Source organism: Camelus dromedarius, chromosome 17, assembly GCF_036321535.1.
Source record: "Camelus dromedarius isolate mCamDro1 chromosome 17, mCamDro1.pat, whole genome shotgun sequence".
NCBI classification, from domain to species: Eukaryota; Metazoa; Chordata; class Mammalia; order Artiodactyla; family Camelidae; genus Camelus; species Camelus dromedarius.
The window spans coordinates 25,012,523-25,040,318 of record NC_087452.1 but is presented as its reverse complement, the minus strand read 5'-3'; the positions used below and the strand labels follow the sequence as shown (position 1 = coordinate 25,040,318).

At 38.6% G+C, this 27,796-nt stretch overlaps 1 protein-coding gene across 4 annotated transcripts in view; it reads right to left on the bottom strand.

Annotated features, from left to right (window-relative positions):
• The window catches only part of FHIT (fragile histidine triad diadenosine triphosphatase), a 1,253,474-nt gene that overhangs the window by 1,024,793 nt on the left and 200,885 nt on the right, over positions 1–27,796 (bottom strand). Inside the window, exon 3 of one of the 4 annotated variants that reach the window (XM_064496362.1) lies at positions 18,853–18,934. The exons of the other annotated variants lie outside the window; for them this stretch is intronic. The gene's annotated coding sequence lies outside the window, so the exon portion shown is untranslated. The remainder of the gene's footprint in view (positions 1–18,852; positions 18,935–27,796) is intronic. 4 annotated transcript variants of the gene reach the window in all.

Sequence of the window (27,796 nt, the reverse complement as noted above, 5' to 3'; positions counted from 1 at the left end):
ACTGTTACATTTGTGTTAAATCTCCACCTTAATATGTTCTTTATTGGGCCCGTGGTTCTTTATTCTTTAATTTTCCCTTTATCTTCAACTAAATAAATGTCTTTTATTATGCTACTTTCTTCCTCTTTCAGCTTGTTGATTATACATTCTTTAAGTGGTTACCCTAGAAATTAAAATGTGTTTCCTTGACGTACTAGGACCTATCATAATTAATATTTTACCACTTTCGAAGTAAGGACTTTATACCATTTTAACTGTATTTACCTCATACCTCACTGCCATCTTATGTGTTATTGATGCTGTTTACTGTAATTTCTACATATATTTTATTTTTCAAGCTTTTTGTTATGGAAAATTCCAACAGATAAAAAAGTAGAATTAATAAAACCCCCATATCCTTTGTTCAGTGATCATTATTAGTTCATGGTCAGTCTTGTTCCATCTTTATTCCCACCCACTTTTCCTTCAAGCATATTAATTTAAAGAGAACCCCAAATATTATATCATATCTCCTGTAATTTTTTTGTCACATACTATTTAGGGTGTATCTCTAAGAGATAGGTATATTTTTAAACATCTAACCACAATATTATTTTCAAACATAAAAAATTAACAATAATGCCAGAATGCCATCAAATATTCTGTAAATTTTCAAATCTCCAAATGTCATAACTATTTTTACAGGTATTTCAAAATCAGGATCCAAATAAGTTCTGTACACTGTGATTGGTCAATATGTCTTTTAAGGTTAATTTTACCAATAAATTCCCTCAAATCTTTTTTTTTTACCCCCTTGCTATTTATACAATGGAGAGGCTGGCTTGTTTGAACTGAGGTTTTCCACTGTCTGATTTTTTTCTATGGTATTATATTAAATAAAATGCATGCTATCTGTGAATTCTATTTGTTGGTAGTTAGATCTAGAGGCTTAACCAGAATCAGGTTCATTTTTTTGTTGTTTTGTTTTTGGCAAGACTAACTCATGCCTGATGGTGTATGTTCCTCCCTCAGCAGGCACACCATGTCTGGTTGTATTTTTGTAATATTCAGAGTCATTAACATTCAATACCTGGATCCATTAATTCAGTAGAATTAAAAATAAGATATTCCAATTATTTATTTCCAGTTATTAGCTGGAATAGTATGATCCAGAGAAAACTTCCCCCATCTATGTCAACTTAGTAGTGTAACAAACACAGAATAAATGTTCAGTTCTTTAAATTTGTATACTATTTTTAAAAATAATAAGTTGGTTCACTAAAATCCTCCTATGGTAACCAATTATAATAATTATTATTAACATTATGAACTCACTGATTTAAAATATTTAATTCCAACTACTGCAGTTCCTATTCCAATAGATGTTTAAATTGTCCCATCGTTGATTATAGGGAGTTAAACTCCACTAGACATTATCTTGATTGTTTTAAACAGTATATACGCATTTATATTTACTGATATATTTATCCTTTTTGGTTTTTTTTACGCCTTCCTACATTTCCATAATTTCATGGGGAATCATTTCTCTCCTGGCTGTAGAGCTCCTTTTAACAGTTTCAATGTAGATATGCTGGTAATTAATTCTCTTCATTTTAATTTTTCTAAAAGTACCTTTTTTGAAGGATATGTTCACTGGGTTTAGAACTCTAGATTGACAATTATTTTCTTTGGCTCTTTAAATATATCATTCCATCATTCTTTAGCTTCCATTGTTGGTTTAAAAATTAGTTATTGGTGTTCCTTTGAAAATGTCTTTTTTTCCTTTGGATGCTTTTAAGATTTTTGCATTTGTCTTTGATTTTTCAGCAGTTTTATTGTAATATACCTGTGTACTTTATTTGATTTTCTTGAATCTCTCGTTTGATGTTGTTCATCAGTTTTGGAAAATTCTTGACTGGTATCTCTTCAAATATTGCTTCTGCACCTATTTTCTCTCTAATCACCTTCTGGGCCTCCAATGACCAGGCCCAGACCTTTACACCACCCAATATGTCTCTTGCGGAATTTTCTTTACTTTTACATTCTTTTTTTCCTCTCTGTGCTTTAATCTGGATACTGTCTACTGACCTATCTTCCAAGTCACTAATCCTCTCTTCTGATGTCTCGAATACATTGTTAAATCCATCTGCTGATTTCTTAATTTCAGTTACTGTAATTTTAAGTTCGAAGTTGTCCATTTGATTCCTTTTATAGATTCCAGATCTCTGGTTAAATTCTCTGTCTTTTCTTGATCATATGAGTCATATTTGGATGTCTGTACGTGATAACTTCAATATCTGAGTCACTTCTGAATCTATTACTTTTGGCTATTTTTTCTGTCTTGATTTTTGGTCATTTGTTCCTATCTCGTGGCATGCCTACTGATTTTTTTAGTAAATGACAGATACATTGTTTATGAAAAATTATACAAGTTTGAGCAATGTTACCTTCCTCCAAAGATGATTTTATCTTCTTCTGGCAGGCAGAGTACAGGCAGATCATCTTGATTCAATTCAGATTGGTCTATTTCCAGTTTGCTTTTATCCTAGCATGTAGCTATTCAGGAGACTCAATTAAAAGCTTTCAGTGTTTATCATGATCCTACCTCCTCAGAAGCTCTGTGAGACTGCCAAAATCTCTGTTTTGCCTTTTAGTCTTTCATCAGGTGTTTCAACTAGTTTTTGTTTGTTTGTTTGTTTCACACTAGAATACAACCAGGTCTCAAGGGAAAATTCCATTCAGCATTTTGAAGTCACTTCTCTATACTTTCTTCCTCTGGGATCCTCCTTCCTCAAGTCCTGAACTCCAATGATCAGGAAAAATAAAATAAGGGTTTTTTTTTTCCCTTTTAGAAAACAAAAATTTAACTTATATTCCTTATTGATGTGTTCATGCTTTTATTTTCACATATTTTTAATATTTTTAAAAAGCCTATCACATTCTCATTATCCTAATATAAACACAAAGAAACACATAAAAACAGAAAGCAATGAAGTACTGACCTTCACTAGGCAATCAACCCTGAGATAATATCAGGAAATCTGGAGCTTACTCAAGTAGGCATAGAGAAGAGAAGAGTAGGGAGATGTGTTATTTATCACAGACAATACTCAGCACAATTTTATTGCTCCTTGGGGAATCCAAAGCTTTTAAAGGTGCTATTATTATTTGGAAGCCCTCCAGAGAGCACTAAGTATTAAAAATAGCACCTGTACGCTGCTAAGTCAAATCACCTGTTTATTACCCAGAGTGATGAAAATCATCTAATAAAATATTGCAGACACTTGGTCAAAATCATGCACACAATTCATATGCCCAGAGAAGTTAAAGGAAATGTCTATGCCTGGCTCAATACGTATTTTAAAAATGGATAACTAATTTAATAAGGAAATAGAGATAATTTCACTGTTCTTTTTAAAACTGAAGACAATAAAGTTTTTTAAATAGTTAAAATAAGATCTCTGTAGTAGAAGCTTCTGTTTTTTCTTGTCTACTATCTGTATAAAACCTTGCCTTTGTAATAATGGCCTATTTGTTTCTTTTGGAGAACCTGCTCCTCCTCCCATCCTTGGAATACAGATAGAGGAATGTGAACCAGCCCAGGCCAATCACTGCTCTGCCCCATTGGCCATAGTTATTCATTCAGCCAGAAGCATGTGGTCCAAGTTATTCTGATGAAAATCAGTACTTGAATTTATGAGAAAAAAAAAACTACTGGAAACAGAAGCTCTGTTGGGATTGTTAAACTGGTAGAATGGAAGTTCAGTGAGGTGATCACCACTTAAAGAAGGCCTGTCTAAGTGTGTAGCCAAAACTACCTAGGACTTCTCAGTTGCATGAGTCAGTAAATGCCCTTTACTGCTTACGCTAGGTTAGTAAGACTGGGTTTCAGAACAGCGAGCAGGAGTCCCTACTAACAGAGCTGCATCCAAAGAGTACAGAGCAGCAAACAAGTCTGTTGACAAGAGTGATTAACACTCACGTTTAAGACAAAACTCTAGCTGCTAATTAAAATGATGCAGTGGCATTAGGAACACTTCTCATGTATGTGGTAAAATTTATTTCAGTTCATTGATAATGTCATCATTTCTGATCTCCTTTTACATTACACCCAAGCCATGAGACCTCAGAATGTATCATTGATATCAAATAATGTAGCTCAATTCTTGAAGCTCCAAGGAGAGATTACTGTTGGCATTTTAGCCTGTTTCCCATAGATGCTTAGTTATTTGGAAATTGGAACAAGTTAGGAAAGTTTACAAGAAGTGGAAATCTTTATGTGTTTTATATTTTTTAAATTATGCTTTGACTTAATACTATGGTTGGTGGCAGTAGCCAGAAGGAATATTCCTAGGAGAAAAGCCTACAAACAAAATAAGAATTCGCCCAGTAATTTTATTGTCCTTTAAGTGGATACAGATTCAAAGCATACTGGAGATCACAGATTTTTACTCATGGCATTTAATTACAAGTAAAATAAAATTTGTAAGACCAGAATTTTAAATGTTAATTTAATAACCTTTATGCACCTAATTTCTGAATGATTCTCTTCCTCTCTGGAGAGGAATCTAAACAGTGGTATTAAGGTGAGATTAAAGTGAGTCACGGTAACTGAAAAGGCATGAGAAAGGTCCATGTCAGAATTATTAATTAAAAAAAAAAATGAAACCCTCCCTTCCTTAAATTATGTACTGCCAATATATGCTGAACTTTGAAGTATGGCTTTACTTCCCTGATTTGTAACTAATCAGTCTCCAGAAGGAAGAGGTTAAAATGAGAAAGATTTTAAGAGAAGTGCAGCCATTTGAAAATCCCCAAATAAATGAGAAGTCAAAAGAAAAGTGACAAGTTTGTTGGTTATTTGAAGAAAAATTTTCAGTGCACCAACCATGGCTAATACCATATAGTGACCATGCCAAAATTCACCAGAGAAGTCATTTTTAAACTTTTTTGAATGTGAACCATAGTTTTTAGATAGATTGGTAGATAGATAGATAGAACGAACATGTATACATATACCAAAAATAAAGAACCCTTATACTTTGCCCATATTAGGTAAACTCTCGTATATTCTATTCTATTCGGTTTCATTTCACTAAAAATAAATGCTTACATAAATCACCAAATTGTTTTCACAACACACCAGTAACTTAAAACTAGATACAAAGCATGTGATTTGGCATAATGGGAAGATATTATGCATTTTAGGCTAAGAGAATCAGACATATTCAAATCATCACCAACACTAATTTCAGATTAAGACTTTCTGAAGTGAAATCAAATCAGCCCTACACAGTGGAATTTCTTATACTGCTCATTAACTTCACCAAATATTTTATAAAGCACGTTAACTGAGATGTTTCATTCAAAATGTTCTACCTCCAAACACATTTTAAAATAACCCAATGCAAACTCACCATCTCAAATTGAATTCGAAGACATTGAACTTTCCCTTTAAAAAAAATGCATGTTTCTATAAAAGTCAGTGAAACAGAACATCATGGGGTAATAGTCTAACTCTAACATAACAAAGAGGTATTTCCATTATCTGTTCTGTTTTGTCTTGTAGTATCAAGTACTGTTTGATTACTGTTCCTGTGAAGAGAATGTTTTCCTAGTGAACCTAAAGGATGACAATGATTTGCTGAATGAAAAATGTAACATGTAAAACAAAGCATTCTTTGTTCCACACCAGTGTACATAATATCATTTGGCTATCCCGGTTTTCTTAAAGCTCTAACCTCATGATGACTCCCCTCCCTGATAATTCCATTTACCTTGGAGGCAGATACTAGGAAGGATCGCTTCCTTGCCAGATCCTCTATTAAGTAAAACTTCCAGTGCCCTGTCTCTTTTTTTTTTCCCCCCACTGGAAAAAAAAAAGTAACCTGCATTTCTATTAAAAGGATTTACTTTATTAACTCCTGTCTAAGAATTTACATGTTGGCATGTTTGAAAATATGCCCTACAGAAATTGGGCACAGTGCTCATCGTCAGCATGACAGACTGATGATGGGTGATGGGTTTCCTGTTGACTCCCCTTGTCACATTTGCTAAATTTCTGTTGAGACCACAGGGTAGGCCCAGTTTATGAATTTTTTTGACTTCTTTCTGCTTCACAGATCATTCATAATCACACACAGAAAAAAAAAAATGAGAGAGAAAACATCATGGAAGCCCATTCCCACTGATGCTGAAAGCAGAAGCAAATGCCACAATCCTCAGGGCTAAGAGTGAACCTGTGTGGTAAAAAGCAGTCAGTGTTACAGCATGGTTGGTTCAGCATTATGACCAAAATGGACCACTCTCAGCCCTGGGGTTTAGTCAGCGGTAGTTTTCTCCAATTTGTCCTTAAAGGTTGAAATGTATCATACTTATGTTCAATCACCCTTAAGGTACTTGAGTGTATGGCTGTGTGTAAAACAGAAATAAAACCTAGAGAACTGTTTTCTGGATCGAATGAGAAACCAAATGCACACAGCCTCCAAATAACTGAAGGTGCTGTGATAGATACTTCAAAAAAAGAGCATGCTGAACAGTCGGGATGCGAGCATACTCCATGAAGGGAGACGTTTCTAGCCACTTTGGTTAGTAGCACAGTTGGGAAGGAAGCACAAAGCTGGCACAAAAAACTTGGTCAGAAATTCCTATTCCTTAATCTTATCTCCTTCTCTCATTCTCTCCTTACTTCATTTCCACATGGGCAAGTGAAAAAAAGACTAGAAAGATAAGACGGGGTGTTAAGAGAAAACAAAAGCATGACCTCTGTTGTTAGTGATTTGACTTAACAGTTGATACCAGGGCAATAACAAGCCATGTTCCTTCCCTGAGTCAGGTCACTAAAGGACCCGAGACGGAGCAAGTATACAGAAGCAACTTTGGGATGGATAGGATGGTGATTCTTGAACTTGAACATGCCTACAAATCACTTGGAGGTTTCTTAAAGTGTAGATTCTGATTCTGGAGTGCTCGGGGTCTTAGATTCTGCCACCCATGGAGATCTTGTTAAAATGCTGATTCTAGTAGAGGACTGGGGCCTCAGATGCTGCAGTTTTGCTCTTAGAGGAAATCCAACCTGGCATCCAGTCATGCCCCACTGCTGCTCCTTGGGTCTGGGACATTGGCCTACCCTTAGCCTTTATCTTGCAGGAATTTCACCTGACTCCTTTTCCTTTTTAATGATGCCTCCAGTATAGAGGGAAAAAGCACAGCATAGTAGAAAAGCTCTGGTTCTGAAAAATTTGAGTTGAAATCCCATCTCTGCAACTGATTTGCAATTTGTGTGACTGTAGGTGAGTTTTTTGTTTGTTTTGTTTTGCTTTGTTTTTACCTCTCTGAGGTTCATTTTCTCCATTTATAAATAGGGCATGCTATCTTTCTAACTCTCAGGGCTGTTAAAAGGAACAAATGATATCATGTGCATACTCTGATAAGTTCATGCATGGAATAAGTGAATCAAGAGTTTAAAGCACCATGATTCTATCCACAGGTAATAACAAAGGGGTGGGAGGGGTGGGGGGGTGTGCTACAATGTTTGAACACACCTTAATTTTTCCTAATACTATGGCTTTGTTTCTTTCTTAGATACACAACTGTAGGCTGTGTAGAGTTCTAAGCAGATTATGTCAAGCTTTTCTTCCCATTTCCAACATTTTTCTGACTCTAAAAAGCTAAGCTCTGGTCGTGCTTTTAATAATGACAGAACTCAGGGTAGACCAAGTTTCAAAAAATATTTCTTGCTCGGTCTAATGGTAAAAATAAACCTGATAATTTGCCTTCCTCCGATCAATTCAATGCCTAGACCTCCTCTGGATTCTTGGGCTCCTATTTCCAATGACAGATCCTCCTGTCCTCAAGCTGCCCCTTCTAGTCTCTCTTCTCTGACATGAAGTCAGGCTCCTCTTTGCCCCCACAGTAAATAAGGCAAAGACACCCCCTCCTACCTATGTTGTCCAGCTGGTGAATCTGAGTTCCTCTAGGAGAATCTAGAAGACCCTTCTCCGTTAACCAGAGGAATTAAGGAAAAACAGCTAAAGCAGGTCTTCCCTAACCCTCCCTCATCAGCAGCTTGAACTCAGCATTCAAAACCCAGAGTTTAATCAAAAGAGGAAAGGAGGTGGGGCTATTGTAATGAATACAATAGAAACAAGGAAGGAAATATAAGAAAACTGTGAAATAGTGCCATGAGCTGCCACATTCTGCATCCCCTGACTACATCTCCAAGAGGGATGGACTGGCAGTTGATGGGTGTTATAATTCCTAGCTATCATGCCTTGACTCTTCTGTGTCCCGTTATGACTCCTGTTTAAGTGACACTAAAGGGACCATTAGAACAGAAAGCACATGTCAACCACAGAAGTCCCAACTCATGAGAAAAATCAATGGTCATTCAGGGATACCTATCCCTGACATCACTCGTCTGCCCTATTGGCCTCTCTCCCCCAAACTGATGTAACAGAAGAGGGGCCTGCTTCCCATTAGCTCATTTCCACCTCAGACTGATTCAGAGGAATGAATTACTATTGGCTCCTCTGTCTTATTAGATTGATCTACATGATACTGTCATATTTGTAGCTCGAATACTGACACTTTCATATGACTTCACCTTACATCCTGTTTAGAGAAGCGAAGTTTCACCGTTACAAAAAACTAAAACCATTTCTATGGCTGGGCTATGCTGGCCAGAACAAAGTTATTTCAAATTCACTTACTCAAAGGCTGCGTATTTTAAACTAAAACATACTTAGTGTGGCCCTTACCCTTACTGTCTACTTTTCTGACACAAGATAAATTCAGAAAACTTCTTTAGGAAACATTCGAACTGGAGCAGCAACCATCAGTCAAATGCTATACGACCATTGCGCATTTACTCCATGGGAAGCATGAGAAGGCCAGAACAATAAACAAACCCCTATTTCTGTCTCTAAGGAGTAACTGATCTAGCTGAAGAAAGCGTAAAGAACAACACAGAAAAAGGTAAAGAATGAAGCAACGATATAAGAAATGTCAGAAGACAGACCATAATCATTTGCTAAATGAGTGGAATAGAAAATAAGTGCAGTGAGTCGAGAGGCAGGAGCAATCACCTAGAATCTGATTTGAGCCACTTTCCATCTAATTTAGCTCATCAATCACTACACCCTCCCACCTACTTACTGTGGGAAGTTATTACAGAAAATGAAAATCGCCTCTCTGCCTACTCATAACTCCCAGATGACGGTCCCAGAGATATATTCCCAGTAGGTCTCAGACCACGCCCTCTCATTTGTTGGCTCCATCTCAGGAAAAGATGGAAGAATGGGGACATTAATGCTGGGTGCTTTACTCTCCTCTAGATGAAGTCAGTATGATGGGGGTGGGGAGCTAATGGTATGTACCTCAGTGTAAACAGCAGCCTCCTGGCAGCTTAGCACTTAACCTAACTTTATCACATCTCTTAATTTTGAATTTCAACCTTTGTGAGCAGTTGCCAATAGCCAGAAGTGGCCATAGATATAAGTACATTATAAATACTGATTTATGTACAAGTGAAGCCATATTAACACCACACACTCACTGCCATTTCAGTAATTCCCCGCCTGCTCTCACTCACAGACTCTTCCATGGTACCCCGCTCTGCCTCTCCACTTGAGGATGGTACCTAGGCATGAACCTTGTCTCCAGTGTCCTCCGGGTAAAAGCTGCTTCCTTACCCCAGAAGCCACAACTAAATGTTCTGTAAGTGGCCGACTCTCAAGGCAGCAGCAGCCCTGGCTGCCTCAGTGCTCCCCGCATTGAAGCCATGCTAAAATGTTCCATGCAGAAATGCAGATACATTCTAAAAATAGGAGCAAGAGGGACTTTCTAAATAAATTAAATGGATCATTATCTTTCTGGGCTTAAAACCCCTCGGGGTCTTCCTGTTACACTCAGAATCAAATCTAAGCTCTCTGCCCTGACCGATGAGACCTGGGCCTTTCTGCTCCTGAAGCTCAGACCAACACTCTGGGGCTGGGCTGGAGAACAGACATCCTCACTGATCTCCTCATGGCCGGGCCTTCTCCACACCCCCTGACATATACAGAAGGCTTTCTTGAAGGCCTCCCTTTCCCTCAGGCAGACGCTTAGCAAACTCAACTCTAAATGCTCCTTTTGGCTCAACCCAATTCACCTTCTCTCTCCATTTCTGTGTGCGTGTGTCTGTGTGTATTGATATATGTATATTTAGTATGCACTGTTTCATATATTTAGATGTTATGTTAGGCCACATTCCACAGAAAGCACAGCCTAAGCCAAATGCCATGTGCTTCTAATTTATCGGAGCACGTCATCTCATGGAAGCAAGAGGGAGGCCAGAGGGAAATGAGGCGGGGAAAGTGGAAAAGCAGATCCAAGGGTACATTTCTGAGCTGGCTGCCACTGTTCTCAAGCACAACTGATGGGAGGATCTTCCTAGCCCATCTTCTGAGAGGGGCCAGGTGAAGAGCAGTTTCTCAAGGCAGTCGGTCAGGTGGGAGGAGGGAGACAAATGTTATCCTCCCGCTGGCCACAGGATTGGGGGGGGCCGGTCTAAGGCACCTCAGGCCTCAGGGCAATAGGGGCATCCCTGGGGGGAGGGTGGGTGAGCGCTGATGTGAGGGAATGGGAGCAGTCACTGTAATAGCCTTTGACCACTAGAGACAGCAGTACTGACCTGGCTCAGTAACCATGAGAGCAGCACACATCAGCAAGCATACAGATCTGGACTGGGGCCTAACCTAAGGCTATCACAGATGGATAAGAAGACGATGACCATCTAAATGTATTGCTCAAGAATGGCAAGCATGTGACCCATAGGCTCATCACTCCCAAAGCTTGCACTCACACAAAAACAACTCCAAATTTTTAACAGTACTTTTCCCAGCTGAGCCCAGGTACAGCTTCTGAATCCTTCTTAACACAGGGCTGTAAAGAACAACTCCATCCAGTAAGACTTGATACATCGCCAGGAGAGAACACCCCAATGAAAAAGTTCTTTCCTATATGTTAACTAATTTGAGCTCCACAAATTTGCAACATTCAGTGGGGAAGGTAAAAATCACCTCTATTCTGCAGCTGGGCAACTGAGTCTTAAAGAAAGTACCTGGTGTGGAGACAGTCACACACTGTCAGAACAGAGATAAGAACGAAGATTTTCTGACTTCCAGCTATATATAAAAATCTAATATATATATACGCTATAACCTAATGACTAAGAATCATACAACTATTTTATCAATTTAACTATAGGAGGATAAATAATCGGGTTCTTAAGGCCTGTTCTCTGTTTCTTAATTTTTTTATAAATATGCATTGGAAGATGGAAAGGAGACTCTAAAAAACAGAGACACAACAGTAATACGAATAAGAATAATATAATTTTTTTTAAATTCAGATGTGGATTGTAAAGACAAAAAATACTATCAAACTAATGAAAATGATCAATTTCAGAAAGTGGAAAATGCCACAAAAGGGAAGTTTTTCCACAGCATCTTCCATCTAACCCAGCACTATAGCTCAGGAGTCAGGGTACACGACTCTCCTTGATATTTTGGGAAGAGAATACTATTCAATGATATGCTTTCCAGAAGTCAAACTCTATGTACACTCTTACACAGTAGCTCTCATCATTCTGCATTTGACACCAGCTTTACAGATTTAGCATCTCATAGTGATCCATACCTAATTTATGGTGCAAAGTTCATTTCATATAAAGTCCTGACCTTCATTGTGGTGTGATTACAAGTCAATCTGCCAATGTTCTTCTTCTTAAGCTTTGACATTTATTATAGGGAAGATGTGTCATTAATTCTACTGACCCTTCATTCCACTCCCATCCACCAAATATACTGACCCCAAAGTTCAGAGCTTTGTATATACATCTTAATAATCTGTTGTCCAATACTCGGCAAGGAAAATGTACTATCATATGGCACCAAGAACGTCTGAAGCTCTACCTAAAACTTCATGGATCCAATATTTAAGCCTTATTGGGGGTCTACTATATGCAGAGAAGAATGCTAAAAATCCAATAGTTATCCAAATGTGTTACTCGTCCCTTTTTCTCCTTCTCAAATCCATTTTCATTCAGCCTCTTAAGTTCTCTGCTTTTCTTCAGCAGGGTTCTTCCCCCAACCCCATGTTATCCTTCTCACACTAAAACCAACCACACTATCCTTCTCTTTAGTTCTTTTCCCCCCCGCTGCTTTGAGTAGTCTGGTTGGACCAACGGCCTACAAAGCTTAGCCCTGACTTCTCCACCAATGCTCTGAAGACCAGTATTGTCCTGGTATGCAGGCCATGCTCCTGCAGCATGGCGGTCCCTGCCCAGTCCTGCTTGATCCCCAGTAAAGCCTTAATCTCACACACACAAAAATAAGATATCGAAATGAATAAGATACTGCCCCTCTCCTTTAAAGTGCAATATTCCAAACTACATGATATAACCCAATGGTGGTCAAGAAATCAATTTAGAGGATTGTGACCAGAATTTTTTAAAAACCTAAAATAGAATTGAATTTAAAAATAACAGAAAATATCTCACATAGCCAGAGTGGGTATAGGTTCATGAAGCTGTGTGTGTGTGTGTGTGTGTGTGTGTGTGTGTGTGTGTAAGTATAAATGTATTCCTTACTGTGGTTGATCTAACAGTTTTAGTTTCCCACAGTGGGAAAACCATTACTTGAGCACATAATGATACAAAATCTATGCATGGAGAATCCCTAGAGTGACACATAATCAGCATTCAATATGCACATACTATAGCAGAAATTAGTACTAATGAGAAGTAGACCTGATGTTCAGGCAATGGTGACAACCCAAACTTTGCTTTCTAGAAGAACTCAATTTTTTTTATAATTGTTTTTTTTGGGGGGGGGGGATTGATTGATTGATTGATTGATTGATTGATTGATATTAACGGAGGTACTGGGGATTGAACCCAGGACCTCATGCATGCTAAGCATGTGCTCTACCACTGAGCTATACCCTCCCCCTCAAACTTTGCTTTCTAAAGTTCATATTCATCATTTTACTTCCTGTTTAAAAATCACTGTATATGCTCCCCCATCACCACAGAATATAATCCAAGTTCATTAGTATGGCAGTTGAGGACTTCCAAGCTCATATTCCAACACCTGTCACCCCGATCCCACACTCTCGTACCATAGGAAGGACTATAATCTGTGATTTGCTACTGCTGGGCCCTGGCACAAATTCTTCCTTCATATAAGAATGCCTTTCCTTCTCTAACTGACCAGTAAAGTCATAAACTCATAGCAGATGGTTTTGTTTCATCCCTCCAGCAAACGATGTCATCTTCCTTCTGGTAACATTATTCTCTTTCCTTTGAGGAACTCCTCCAAATTTCTTGTGTTCCTGGTGGTGTTGTCGTCATAACGCCCCACTGCCCATGGTCACAAGGGAAACCCTGTGATAAATATACAGTGATTGGTTGAAAAAATAAGCACATGACCTAAAGCAGAAAATTGTAACCCATCTTTGGTGCTGTGTTTTCACAACAGTCCTCAAAGACTGCTAGTCATCTACTGTGCATCAGAATCACCCAGAGGGCTTATTAAAGCAGATTATTTGGCCCCACCCCCAGAGTTTCTGTTTGGGTAAATCTGAGGTATAGTCTGTGCTTTTGCATTTCTAATATGTTCTTGAGTGTTTTAATTTCCTATTGTTGTGTTAACAAATTACCACAAACTTAGCAGCTTAATACTACACAAATGTATTCTCTTACAGTTTTGGAGGCTGGAAATCTGAAACAGGTCTCATGAGGCTAACTAACATCAAGGTGTTGGCAGGGCTGGCTCCTTCTGGAGGCTCCAGGGGAGAATCCATTCCTTGCCTCTTCCAGCTTCTAGGGGCCACCTGAGTTCCTTGGCCTGTGGCCCCTTTCTCACATCTCTTCTTTCTGTTGTCACAATTCCTGCTACTAACTCTAATCTTCCTCTTACAAGGACCCTTTTGATTATATTGGGTCTACCTGGACAGTAGGCTACTCTCCCCATCTCAAAAGCCTTAACTTAATCACATCTGCAAAGTCTCTTCCAGGGGTTAGGATGTGCGCATGTTTGAGCCATTATGTTGCCTACCACCCCAGGTGATGCTGATCCTGACAGTCCATGGCCCACATTTTAAAAACGAATGAATGACCATCTGTATAAAAGCCAGCCTTGCAATTTACTTATTCTTTAGTCTGCTTCTGCCCTATCTCACTAGATTCAGGGTGGGCTGAGGGCTGGTTTGAATCATGGCCCTTTTGAAAATTAACTTAATTATATTTACATCCTCATTTCTGATTACCAGCATATATATCTTACAGTTAAATCTGTAGAATAGTCAAGAAAACTGAAATAATAATAGGAAAAAAATATGTGAACCTAATAGTCTGAAGTAAAAAGAGACTAATAAAATTGTCTGGATTCCTTACTGTTCAGTATAGATCTTTCCACCTATTATGCCCTTGAATCTCAAATTCCTCAATTGCTGACTGCTAGATATTGACAGTCTGACATCCCAGATATTTCAAGTTTTTCTCTAACTAAATTTGTGTACCCAGGCCCATTCTGAGCTCCACCTCATGGGCCCTGGGTCTCAAAGATGGCTTCACCACCCACTCAAACATTAAAGCCAGAAATCTCATCAGCAATTCGAAACAGCAGCTGACATTTATTCCATCATTGCTACGGACCTAGAAATATTCTACATTCTCTAGACACTTACTCATTAGTTCTTAGAGGTCTTGTTCATTTTTATATCTCTGATAGTGCTTTGCATACAGCATGCATTCAATAAGCCTACATTGCCTGATTCATTCAGCAGACCATAAGCTCCTTGAGAGTAGGGACTGGTTCTTACTTTGTTGCCAGCATGAAACTGACATACCTCACATGGCATTTATAGTACAATGGAAGAGAAACCAGATCATATGTGAGTAGTAGGGGTAGGGCCTGATGTCAAATTGCCTTCAGAAGCAGGCAGAACAAAAACATGTTATAGAAGGCAGCTCATAGCTCTACAAAATCCTAAACAAGGACATAAAGTTAAAATCATTTTATAGAGTCGTATCAAGAAGTCCACAGTTTAGCTGAGAAGCAATTAGACAAAGACCAAAGGTTTTCCAGGAGGTCTGACTCTTCAAAGAGATAAGGGGATTGAAATTGGGTCCTTCAAGTTCTCTTTCAGCCTCCTGATTCTAAGTGTTGAGGTATCTGTCCTTTGTTCTTGGTGATTTACTATATCTGATTGTAACTCAGGAATCAAACATTAGGCTCTGACTTCTTTTCCATCCAGATTTTAAAATCAATATCTTTACCATTTATGAAATTGTGTGATGTGCTTTGAAGACTTAAGGCATCTTAGAGAGAGAGGGAATGTCACCTTGTACTATCGTATCAATGTATTAAATAATGACTTCTTTAAAAATCAAAAGCTTGTTGCTTGAAATGCTATTAAATCATAACCTATAAAAGCAGCATACGATCGTTTTGATGGTACAAAAAGCAAACTTTAAACATAGCATATGAGAACTGTTACAATATAAGAGAAGACTGTAATCTAATTTTTTAACCAGTTATGTGCACCATGAAAGACAAAATTCTCATAAAGAATAAGTTTTACTCATCATATTTATCAGATAGATCACCGAACATGTGCCAAGGACTGTGTAACCCAGTGCTAAACAGAAGAATCCCTACCCAGATGGAGATAAAATCTAGTGGGGAGGATAGACATTAAACAAATAATCGTGAATCATTACATGTAAGAAGACAAAATAAAATGAAGGCATTCCAGAAACAATTCAAGCATAGAATCAGCCATGGAACAGATTTGGGGACCAAGAGGCTCTCCAGGAGAAACAATGTTCCATCTAAGATCCTATGGATGAGTGAGAGCTGACCAGTAACACAGAGGGGAAAGAAACTTCCAGCAAGTGATCAACACACAACAAAGAAGAATAGTAGGGAATGGGTTGGGAACATTAAGGCCTGCTCAAGAATGTTCAACCCTGGATGGGGAGAGTCGACACATTTGTTTGAGCTTGATCCCTCAGAATTTTGCATTTTAAGTCTCTTGGTTCAACTTGACTTCCTAGAAAGAAGGTGCTCTTTATGAAACTGAATATATTAAGAACCTCAAGAATCTTTAATTCAATGCATCATTTAGAATATAATCATGATTGTAAATTGATACCTGATAGAAGTTTTTTTTTTCAAATGGGCATGACTTTCTTAAAGAATTTAGGATAATTTGGTGATAAGGTAGAGATATGGAATAGGTTTTTCTACAGAAGTTCTTGGTTTATATACCCCCCAGCAATGTTGGAAGGCAGTACCTGTATTTTAGGACATCTTTACTGGGTTTGTTGCAGAGTGCACAGACAGCATGCCACATATATATGATAACACAGTTCTGACTAAGAGATCTTATTACAAGACCTTTAATCAAGCTCTTATTGCATATGAGACACTCTGCTGAGGGCTCTGCATATATTTCTCATTTAACTTTGGTGACAACGCTAGGAGGTAGGTACAATGATTATTCACAAGTTTACAGATGTGTCACCTGAAGCTCAGAGAAGTTAAATAACTCTTCAAAGATCACACAGCAAATCAGCAGTGGAGGCTCTTAACCCCTCCCCTCTGTTAATATCCAGGAAAGCTCTACTTTTGTTCAACTCTAGCCATTTTTACTGAGGGGGAGAAGAGTGTTTTTCCACCCTTTTTTGTCTCCCTGTGAATTACTATCTAGTGGTTATTGCTACAATGTTTAATAAGTGATGCATTATCACTGGATATTGGAATTAATGTCATCAGTCAGAGATAGTAAATAGAAGTTTGCATTTCTGCACTGCCTGGAGGTGGAAGCATCAATAAAAGCCCGAGGTGGGAGGAAGAGATGAATGTGCAGACTTGAATCAGAGGCAAGGGATGCAGTTTGATGTGGGGTAATAAGAAATTCTGCCTAGGCTAGCAGAGAAGCCCAATCCTTCACCACTCCTAGCCCAGCTGCTCGGATACATTTCTCCTAACACGGCTACTCTTTCCTCCATAGGGCCAGAAAATCTCACTCCTGCCCACCCCACCCCCGCAACACACACACAACTCTTGTGCATGCCCTAGGGTGCCTGGTATGCAATATTCTAGGAGCAATAGGTTGCAAGTCCCTTTGATAAAGTTTGCTTGGGGCCTAGGAATTTTAATCTACATCCACAAACTGAAGACACTTAAATTAAAAACTTCCTCCCAATTCAGCAACAACTAGGAGAGTGGCAACTGTGAATTTACAGAAATTGGCCTGCAGCCTTCCGAATGGCAAAGCAGCAGCAGATAAGAAGCAGCTTATTACTAAAGGTCTCCACATTGACCTCATGCATTAAAGCAGAACAAAGGAGCATTAATGACTGCGAGGCTTGCCATATTAGAACGAGGTGATGCTGATTAGAGAGCATCTAGTTTTGCTATTCTTGTGACACTTCTTATTTTTAAACTCCAGTATAAAAGTATGTGTTAATTTATATGATTTGTTTCACATGCTATGCTCCGGGCTGGACACATGAGATGCTCTCCCCAATCTAGTATTTCATAACGAGCAATAAACAAACAATAAACAATGACAACAAGGAAAGAATCACTTTCCAGGATCATCTGGTTAGTTCTGACATTTGGGAAATTGCTTTACTGCCAGAAGTCAATTTCTGTGATTGTGAGCAGGTTTCCACACATAAAACTAATAATGTGCTCAGTTCCCCTCCCCTCATCATTTTATCACAGGCAGATTGGATCCCTCAGCCCATAAAGTCACATTTTTCAAATAAGATCTTCTTTATAAAATACATAAAGAAATATCCTATAGAGCCCCAGAAATCTTGGAAATGCACATTTACTCATTCCTTTGCTTATTCAGTCAGTATCTGAGTGCCTACTAAGTGCCAAGCACTTTTCTAGGACTAGAGGACACAGGTTGGGTAAAACAGACAATAAGTGAGTAATTCATTAAAGAACAAAATTAGTTTGGGAGTAGCTAAGCATTAGGAAGGAAATCAAGTAAGAAGGAAATCAATCTGACAGAGAGGAGTGGTCAGGAAAAGACTCTCTGGGAAGGCGACATTTGAGCTAAGAGCTGAATGACAAGAAAGAGCCAGCCATGCAAAGATCTGAAGAGTGTTCTGGGCAGAGGGAACAGCAACACGCAAGAGACTATGACAGACACAAGCCTGGCTTGTTCAAGAAGTTCAGTGTGAACAGAGAGCAGAGGGAGGGGTGGTGGATGGGAGATAAGGTCAAGGAGGCAGGGGAGCAGACCAGGTGGGAGCCCTGCAGGCCATGGTGCAAACTTTGGATTCTATATTAATGACAAGCAGAGCCACTGAAGGTGTAAAGCCAGGGAGTGATGGGTCCCCATGTTTTTAAATCTACAGTTTTGGGGGGGTTTTTTTTGGTCATGGAGGAAGAAAATGGACAAAACTGTATTCCACTCAAAGATATCAGTTCCTTTTAGGTACTAACATCCTGTCTTTGCCAGTATATGTAGTGATTAAAAATGCGGTGTGGGTCAGAAAAATGTAGGTTTAAATCCTTGCTCTGCTATTAATGTGCCGTATAGTCTTAGGGACTCCATTTAACTTACTAAAGACTTCATTTCTCCATGTAAAACCTATGAGAGTAATTCCTCCCAGGGTCTTGGTGAGGATTAAATGAGACATTACGCGTAATACAGAATAGCACTAGTGCCTGGCACACGGTCCGTGTTCAGGGAATAATAGCTGCTATTAGTAGTAGCATTACTATTAGAAAGAAGAGAAGGAAGGATGAGGTGAGGGAATAAGCAATTACCCAGGTCACTTAGGGTAGAATACAAACCTACCGGAGATAATATGGAGGTTTCCATCAGCATAAAGCTTCTCTATGCTCCAGGGTCCCTGGGTGAGTACTGAGCATGGTAGAATCTGGACCAGAATAGAATTTTTTAAAAACTGTAAGTAATCCAAATGCTCACAAACAGGAGGATCAATAAAATGTAGTCTGTTCATGCAAGGAAACACTCCACGGAAACAAAAAGAATAAAAAGGCACTCCTAATGGATGAACCTTACAAATATGTTTATTAAAAGAAGCTAGAAAGGAGAGGCTACATGCTGTGTAATTCCATTTATATGAAGTTCAAGAACAGGTGAAACTAATTGATGTTGACATCAAAATAGTAGTTACCCCTTGAGGGAATGTATTTGGAAAACATTTGGAAGGGGCACAAAGGAACCTGCCTGGGAGCTTTAAAAGGTTCTACACCTTGATTGGGATGGTGGTTACTCAGAGATACGTGCATGTAAAAACAACATCAAGCTGTAAACTTAAGATCAGCATACTTTATAAACTTTTACTGTTTGTATGTATGTAATACCTTAATAATGTTTGAAAATATATCATTTCAGGGGATCAGAGTTAGCTAAATAAATAAACGAATGGTGGCTGCTCTATGCAAGAGAACTCTATCCTCAGGACCACTGAGGAGCTTGTTAATTCCCAAAGCGGCTTTCCCCTTTCTCTATTAAACAGCTCTACCCATTCTGTCAGCCACAGAGAAGGCAACCAACCAAAGGGAAAAGAGGAAGAAAAGCGCAGGACACCTGGGAAGCATGTCAAACTGTGGCCCTGACCAACTTCTCAAAACTACTCCGGTGGACTGCCAGTACCTGCTAACGCCTTATCTTTCATTTGTGCTGAATGTGTCTGTATTACATGAAAGCTCAAGGGTGCAGGGTCCCTTCTTTTCTATATTAGAAATAGACTTCAGGTACCTGGGTTCTCTGTAAAGAATAAAAATAATAACAGGAGGCTATAGAACAATTCAAGTTCAGAGAATATGTTTAAACAGCACTTTCTAGCATTTTAATAAGAGAAACTCAGAGGGCTTCCAGCATAGAAAAAGAATCCAAATGGAATTATTTCATTTTCCTGATAGAGCACCCCGACCCGCAATGCAAGAATCATTAAATCTCATCCTGTGGCATTAAAAAATGCTTTTCAGCTAAGATCAGCCAAAAATGTGCCCAGGGCACATTTTTATGACCGTATCACCATGACCTGAAATTCAGATCGTTAGACTAGCTAGAAATACATGCTTAGTAGAACAGTTCAGAGTTTTCCTCCATCTATCTCAGTGAAAAATGGTAGCAAAAGAAAGCTTATTTTCTTGGAAAAACACTATCAAATAATAAAATAATTCAGGACCAGTTTTCACAAAGTAATAACAGGCCATACATAATTGATCGCGTTTAGTCTGTGTCTCTGGGTATTACAAATCATACTTACTAGCGCTTCAAACAAACAAACTTTTATTCCAGATTCAGGCTGTCCATCCTGGCACTGCCTGACACTACTTTAGCACCTTTATTGCACACTTTACTGCATTGTTCTTTAGTTGCTTCTTCAGCGAAGTTCTCACACTCCCAACAATGGTACATGTCTCTCTCTGTGTGTGTTCACTTGCTACCTCTGATGGTAGGTAAAAGGTTGATTCTTCTAGAAGTGAATTGATTTGGACTTATGCTCTCACCTCAGGCCGGCAAGGGAATACGAACTACCCTGGGAGGTAAAACACTTCCCTGTGAAATCATATCCTAACTCCCTCCATTAAAACCCTAGAACTGCACTGAAAGCAGGAGAGAAATACTAAAATCATCCCAACTCCTTGGGTTACCAAACATTGAGCAGCTGTATCTATAAAAGAAGAATAAATAATTCATTCCAAAACTCTCTTTCTTTGCACAACCCAAGGCTCACAGCACTGGTTGAAAGAGAAGGTTTGAATCAGGGCTTTGACATTTTGAGTTATACCTTGGCCACCAGAGGAACCATACACCTCTGCCTTACTTTCTCTCTGTATGCAAAGCTAAAACCCTGGAGCTGGGCTGTCCATTACAGAAGCCACAAGCCCCATGTGTCTATTTAAGCAACTGAAATGTGACGAGTTTGAAGTAAGATATGTTATGAGTATAAAATATACATAGGATTTCAAAGACTTACTACCAGAAAAAGAATGCAAAATATATCTCAATGATGTAAAAATACTGATTACATGTTGAAATGATAATATTTTAGATATATTAGGTTAAATACAATTTATTGAAATTAACTCTCCCTCATTCTTTTTACTTTTTTTAATGTGGCTATTAATTTTTTTCATTATATAAGTGGCTCACACTGTATTTCATTTGGACAGCACTAATCTAGATCATTCTGAACTGCTCTCAGGACTAAGAGTTTCTTCTTGTGGGAATGGTCAAATACAGTCCTAACAGCGCACATCGGCATGTTTTGTATGTCGCAAAAGATGGAGAATAAAGAAGATGCATCAACATAATCGCCAAGTGTGTTACATGCTTCACTGTGCTTACGTGTTCTTAAGCACACTGCAAAAAGTTTTTTTTAAAAGACAGCAGAAAAGCATGGCATAGTCCCTTATTCTCCTGAAACAGTAATGACACTGAATATGAACTCTGGAATCAAACCATCCTAAATTTGAATGCTGCTTCAGTTTCCCCGTGTGTGAAAAGGAAAATACATACATCTACTTTTTAGAAAATCAAATGAGATAATGTAGATTAATGCTTAAACTATCGCTGAGCACTGAGAAAATGGAAAAAATTTTGGCACTGTACATGTTGAGCCAGGGAGGTGAAGGGACACTGAGATGGCAATGTCCATCAAGAAACTGGGACTCTTAGCCTGGAGATCAATAGATAAATGAATACATAAAATCACTTCAACAAGTTTGCACACTAGGAATTGTGAACTCAGGAGTACCCCCAGAGCCAGACAGGTGAGAAAATGAGTGAAACCAGTTGTGTGTGTGTGTGTGTGTGTGTGTGTGTGTGTGTGTGTGTGTGTGTGGTAATGTGGGGAGCACACACCCTATCTAAGCCACACAGCTCCAGCTCAGACCCAGCCCATTCAAACCATGAGGGGATAACAATGTTACAGTATTGCCAGATTGCCCAGTTCTTAAAGAGAATCTAGAAATTTCAATTTTTTTTTTAATGTTCAGAAATTTTTTAAAAGGCACTCATTCCAGACAGAGCTCATAGGAAAATAGTTGAACACATCTGCCTAGAAGGTCAAGGAGATAACTTGTTAGACTCCTACCATATTAAAGGTAGTGGAGATATCAGATGAAATTGTCACCAGCTCCAAAACACTGGTGCTACCAAAGCTGGAGAGGCAGCTTTACCTCTCTCTCCTCTTAGCTCTTCATGCAGCAAGAACCCAGTTGCTGTGACTACAGTCTCCTGGGGGTCTCTCTCTCTCTCTTAGACCCTGACCTGGATGTTATACGGAATGTTTCAAAGAGAGCTGCAAAAGCACTTGGACTCTGCAGGAGACACGTGACATAATCCAAGGTGCTATGCTGGCTATTATTCACTGCCTACTTTAGGTCTCTCTGGAATCTTGTCTGTTTCAGCTTCAGGCCTCTCTGCTACCCATTTGGGTAAATAAATTACCACACTGTGTAAATGTGTACATTCTGTAAACTTGAAAGAACAGCCTTGAAGAACAATTTTTTAAATATCATTCTTTAGAAAATACTAGGGGCCTCTCTACATCTGTTGCTAGAAAGTAAAAGGACTGATAACCTGAAAAATTAAAATTACAGTAGCTACTCCTTCCTCAAGTAAGTGATTCTTAGGAAATGCATTTTAAAGAAGATGACTTTTCCAGTGAACACTTCAGTTTTAATTTAACCTTCCCAGAAAAATGAAGTGCTTTGTGTAGATTCTTTTGGTTTTATTTAAGGCATAAAAATTAGTTCTGAGCTGTGATAATTGTGAGCTTAGGAATGTAATCATTCTAAGCACCACTTCTGACTTGCTTATAAACCCTACAGATCTTGAGTTGCTGTTTATTACTAACTCAAAGTTGGCAAGTTATTTAATTGTGAAGCTGAACTTGAAGTTGGAGTGTGGCGGGATGGCTGGAGGTAGATTGCTTTGTCTTGCTTTCCACAGGCTGCCCAAAGACCAGCTACACGGTGTGGTGCAAGCAGCTTTCTGGGTATGTGCTTCTCTGGCTACTAATCTTCTTAATTAAAATGGGAACAATGACATGTTCTAAGGGTGGGATAAAATATTACATTAAACTAGATCTCTACCTTTTGAAACCAATCACAGAGAGGACAAACAATCACAGTTCCTATCATCCATGTTCATGATTTCGGTCTTAATTGTGGCTTTTTGTTGTTGCTATGAGGACCCAACCTAAAGATCATTGCTTATATTTTATCGTCTAAAGAAAAATAAAAGGGCCAAGGCTTTGGCCGTGAAAAATCTTGATGTTCATAATATAGCAGGTAAAGTATTTCTAAACATTTTAGAATTACGTGTTTGAATCCATGACAACACACCTACAGATGTATACATGATCAACATCAACCAAAGTGCCATGTGGCATTTTTTTCTTCCTTTCTAATAAATAGAGGTCCCTGGAGATGTTTTAAGAAAAATGAATTCATATTTAAGTATGGGCACATTTGAACTGAGAGTCCCTTGAAGAAAGTGATCATTTTCAAATACCACTATGCCAGAAAGTTATGAGTATTCAGATACTGTAATCATTGAAAGTTAACAAAATTTAAATGTTTGGCATGTATCTCTACTTCATGTAATTAATATTTCTCAGTAATTCAAGAAACAGATAAAAATTTCACTCTAATATTATCTCTCCATTTAAGAAACAAATATAGAAATTATTACCTGCCTGAATATTTATAATGTGTTTCTCAGCATCTTGGAGCAGAACAAACAACAGACTGCTGACCTGTGAGCTGACTCAGGTCCCAGGACACACATTGTAGGAACCCTCTGGTCTGTTGCCATTCTTTACTCATCCTTTCATGAGCAAATACTAACACACTGTGCAATAATGGGCACCTTGTTAGACTTTGGGGACACAACGATAAATGTGGCATGATCCCTGCTCTCAGGCACCATACAGTCTCCATCATCTAATGGATGCAAAGCCAGGGAGAAGCAGTGCCTCACAACCACAAATTGCAACAGGGAAAAATAAAACGCTACTACTACCTGGTGTTTGTCTGGCTCTGTGTTTACTTCTTTTTAGTAGGTGGCAATATTTTTAAAAATAAAAAGCTGAAGTCTTCTCTTTAAAGATAAAAATCAGATCTTAGCACACTAGACCAGAACTCCCTCTCGGCAACAGCTGACTGGAGCCAGGTGGTGGCGCTGCACTTCCCAGCTCACTGCACATGCTTTCTCTAGTTCTACAATGTTTCCATCACTCCCATTAGGTTCACTCATCACTCAGTTCCATTGCCTGTTTGGTCCTTGTATTACAATATTGAGTTTTTGACCCTACTAGCCTAGTTCAAGTCCTGGGTCTAATTAAATATGTGACTAAGCATGAGTTACTTAACCCCACTGACCCTCAGCTTTCAGTTTTCTCTTCTGGGAAAAAAAGACAGAAATTAAAAATAGCAAAATAAACCTACTCTGCTTTCTGGGCATGGCAACTGTGAATCTCCAAAGAGAAGTCTAGGGAAGGGTTTCAAAACCTGGGAAACACTGGGCAAAGGCACAATATTATTGTAATTATATTTTCAGAGAAAAAAAAAATCTAGAAAGTGAGAAATAATAGCCTACATCTGATTATTACTCTAAAGACCACAATGAACTGTAAACTGAATCAAATCTCAAATGACCTCTATGAGACAAATATTACTTTCTCCGTTTTTCAGATGAAGAAACTCGGCCTGAAAAGAATCAAGGGACATGCTCCATCATAAAATCTTATAATTTCAAGATTATTCCCATAATTATAACACCCATGAAGAGACCATGAACAAGTGATACCACAGAATGGAAGGCTAACCAGTAAGGTGAGCCATCATTTTCCAAGGACAAACGCCAGGTAAGTAGTACAGACATTTTTTTGAAGAGGAACAATTTTTAGAGGCTGCTATGTGTTGCAATATCAGGGAAATACTTTGAATAAATATTTGTAATAGATACTCACATGGACTTTTTAATAAACTGATAGATTTAATGACTTTGAGGATGCACACTCTCATTAAATGTTTCTCAACGTGACATTATTTTCTTGGAGACTGTTATCAGTAAGTAGGTATTCAGTAACCTCTGTGAGAATCTAGTGCACTAAATTTTATTAAAGTCTACTTTTATTAGTCCCCTCCCTACCCTTTATTTTAGCCCACTGGAACCATACTGCAGCTCAGAAAGAAATATGAGAATGGACCTGGCTTACTTTCCACATTTTTAAGAAGACCCTGATAGAGCAAAAAGTCTGATATAAACATGAAATAAAAGCTTATCACTTACCTTTAAGAAAAGACTTGCCATAGGAATAGTAAGCTTTTCTAATGCATTTACATTTTTATTAGGCTTACAAAAATTCAATTTACTGGTTTCTTTAGGTATATATTTACTGAATAAAGTCAAATATATAACATCTTCATAATAACTTTTTTGAAACATGCAATGGACTTATTCAAGTTCTTCCATGGTTCCCTGTAATTTTGGTAGAAAAAAAATTCTAAATGAACAAGCAGAGGAGTGACTTTAGAGTACATAGGAGATCTCCATGTAGTTAATTTAGAAGCACTGTGGGAAATAAATCAGGAGACATGTGAAACAGTAACCAGTTCTTGGTGGGAGATACATGTGACTGAGTAATGTGCAAACTACTGTTTACACACTGCAATCAGCTGGTGGCTAAGAAAAAAAGCTTAAAGACAATGGCACTGCAGCTACCGTGGTTTTGCTCTAACCTCTGAATTAAGCAAAGAAACTTTGAGACTAGAGTGCCACATGAAGAGCACAGTGCCAGGAACCATACAATTAGCATGCAGGAACTAAATATTAACAGCAACTGCAGAAGATGTGACTGCAGACTTCAGTAAAGTTTCTGAAACTGGTTATGGTCCCAAGAAATCTAAAAGAATTGTCAGCCACGGTTCTCAGCTTACAAATTTCAAAAACTGGGGAAAAGTGTATAGCATCCCAGCTTTTTATTCTCCTAAGTGAAGATTTTGAAAACAAATAGGATTTCTATCTAGTATGGCCATCACTTCATTAAAAGATTAAATAAATAGGAGGGTAGGGATAGAGCACATGCTTAGCTTGTACCAGGTCTTGGGTTCAATACCCAGCACCTCCATTGAATAAACATTTTTTTTAAAAGAACAAATAAATAAAAGCACTCTAGTTCTAGGGGAACTAGATATCTTTCCATTTACAGTTTCATTTAGGAAAAGATGTTAGAAAACCTACAAATGACTTTTGAGGCAAGTTGGGCTCCTCAAGAAACAGACTGTTCACACATTTAGCTTGAAGGAGGCTTTTAAAGGAGTGCTTTGTGGATCAAGATCCAGAGAAGGAAACGGAGGTAGAGAAAGGAAGCAGCATTGGCAGAAGGAGAAGTCCCAATGGTAGCCTGTGGGGAATTAAAAAGATGGGGTGCCTTGTGTTGGGGTTAGAGGGCAGACAGGGGTCTTTATACCCTCCAGTGATGAGTCACTGGAGACAGGTCACCTCATGAAAAAGATGTGCCTTTGAAGGGGGGTTGTTTGTGGGTAGCATCCCCAGCAGGTGGGGTAATGAATCCTTAGCTCCTGAAGGAGGGTCTGGCAATGCATGAAAGTGTCCACGTAACACTTGTGTCTCAAACTAGTGAAAATATTCTCAAGCTCTGGCATTAAAGACAGTCGCCTTTAAGCCTTTAATCTTAAAGGGTCACCATAATGCAAAGGCCACTTAAGACCCAATGGTAAAAGGTAGAAGTTTATAAAGCTCTTACATTGTCAGATAACATCCCAGGAAAATCAGTCCTGTTGCTGTTTGACACAAAATGACTTCTTAAGTACCAAATCTACTGAGCAGCACCAGAAAAAGATGGTGTGAATTCATTTTTCTCTACTCTGCTTACTTTTCCCTCTAAATACAACTAAACACCCTAGAAATTATTCAACAGAAAATGTTAAAAAAAAAAAAAAAAAGGAACTCTGAAACCTGGAAAAAAGAAAGCCACTGGCGAGGGACCTCAGAATTTGAAGGACAACAATGTGGTGAGTCCTCTGGTTTTCTATTTATCTCCCATATACTGTGGTCTGGGCTCCAAAGAGACCTGTAACCCCAAAACACCAACAGGAAGAGCCTGCTCCCTCTGGCCAAAGGACCAGAAAAGGAGGAGCCCAAAAGAGACCCAGGGGGAAACCCAACCTCTGTTCCACCACCAGGGCACCAATGGGCAGTCTGATCCATTGGCAGCAGCAGTGAAGTCCTGGGCTGACCTCACAGCCTATCTGACCAAAGACTAGTATCTAGGATACATAAAGAATTCTCAACACTCAAAAGCAAAAAGCAAAACAAAAACAACAAAAATCCAATTAGAATATGGGGAAAAGAGAAGAAGAGAGATTTCACCAAAGAGCATATGCAGGTGGCAAGCACATGGAAAGTCGTACAATAACATTAGCCATTAGAGAAATGCAATTTAAAACCACAATAAGATATCACTACATACCTTTCAGAATGGCAAAAATTAAGAGTAGTAACATCAAATGCTGGTAAGGATGCAGAGAAACTGAATCACTAATATTTTGCTAGTGGGAATGTAAAATGGTACAGTGGTTCTGGAAAAACTTTGTTGGTTTCTTCTACAACTAAAAATGGATTTATCATATGACCCAGCAATTATACTCTTATGTATTTATCCCAGAAAAACAAAAACTTATTCTCATGCAGAAAGTTGTACATGAATGTTCACAGCAGCTTATTTCTA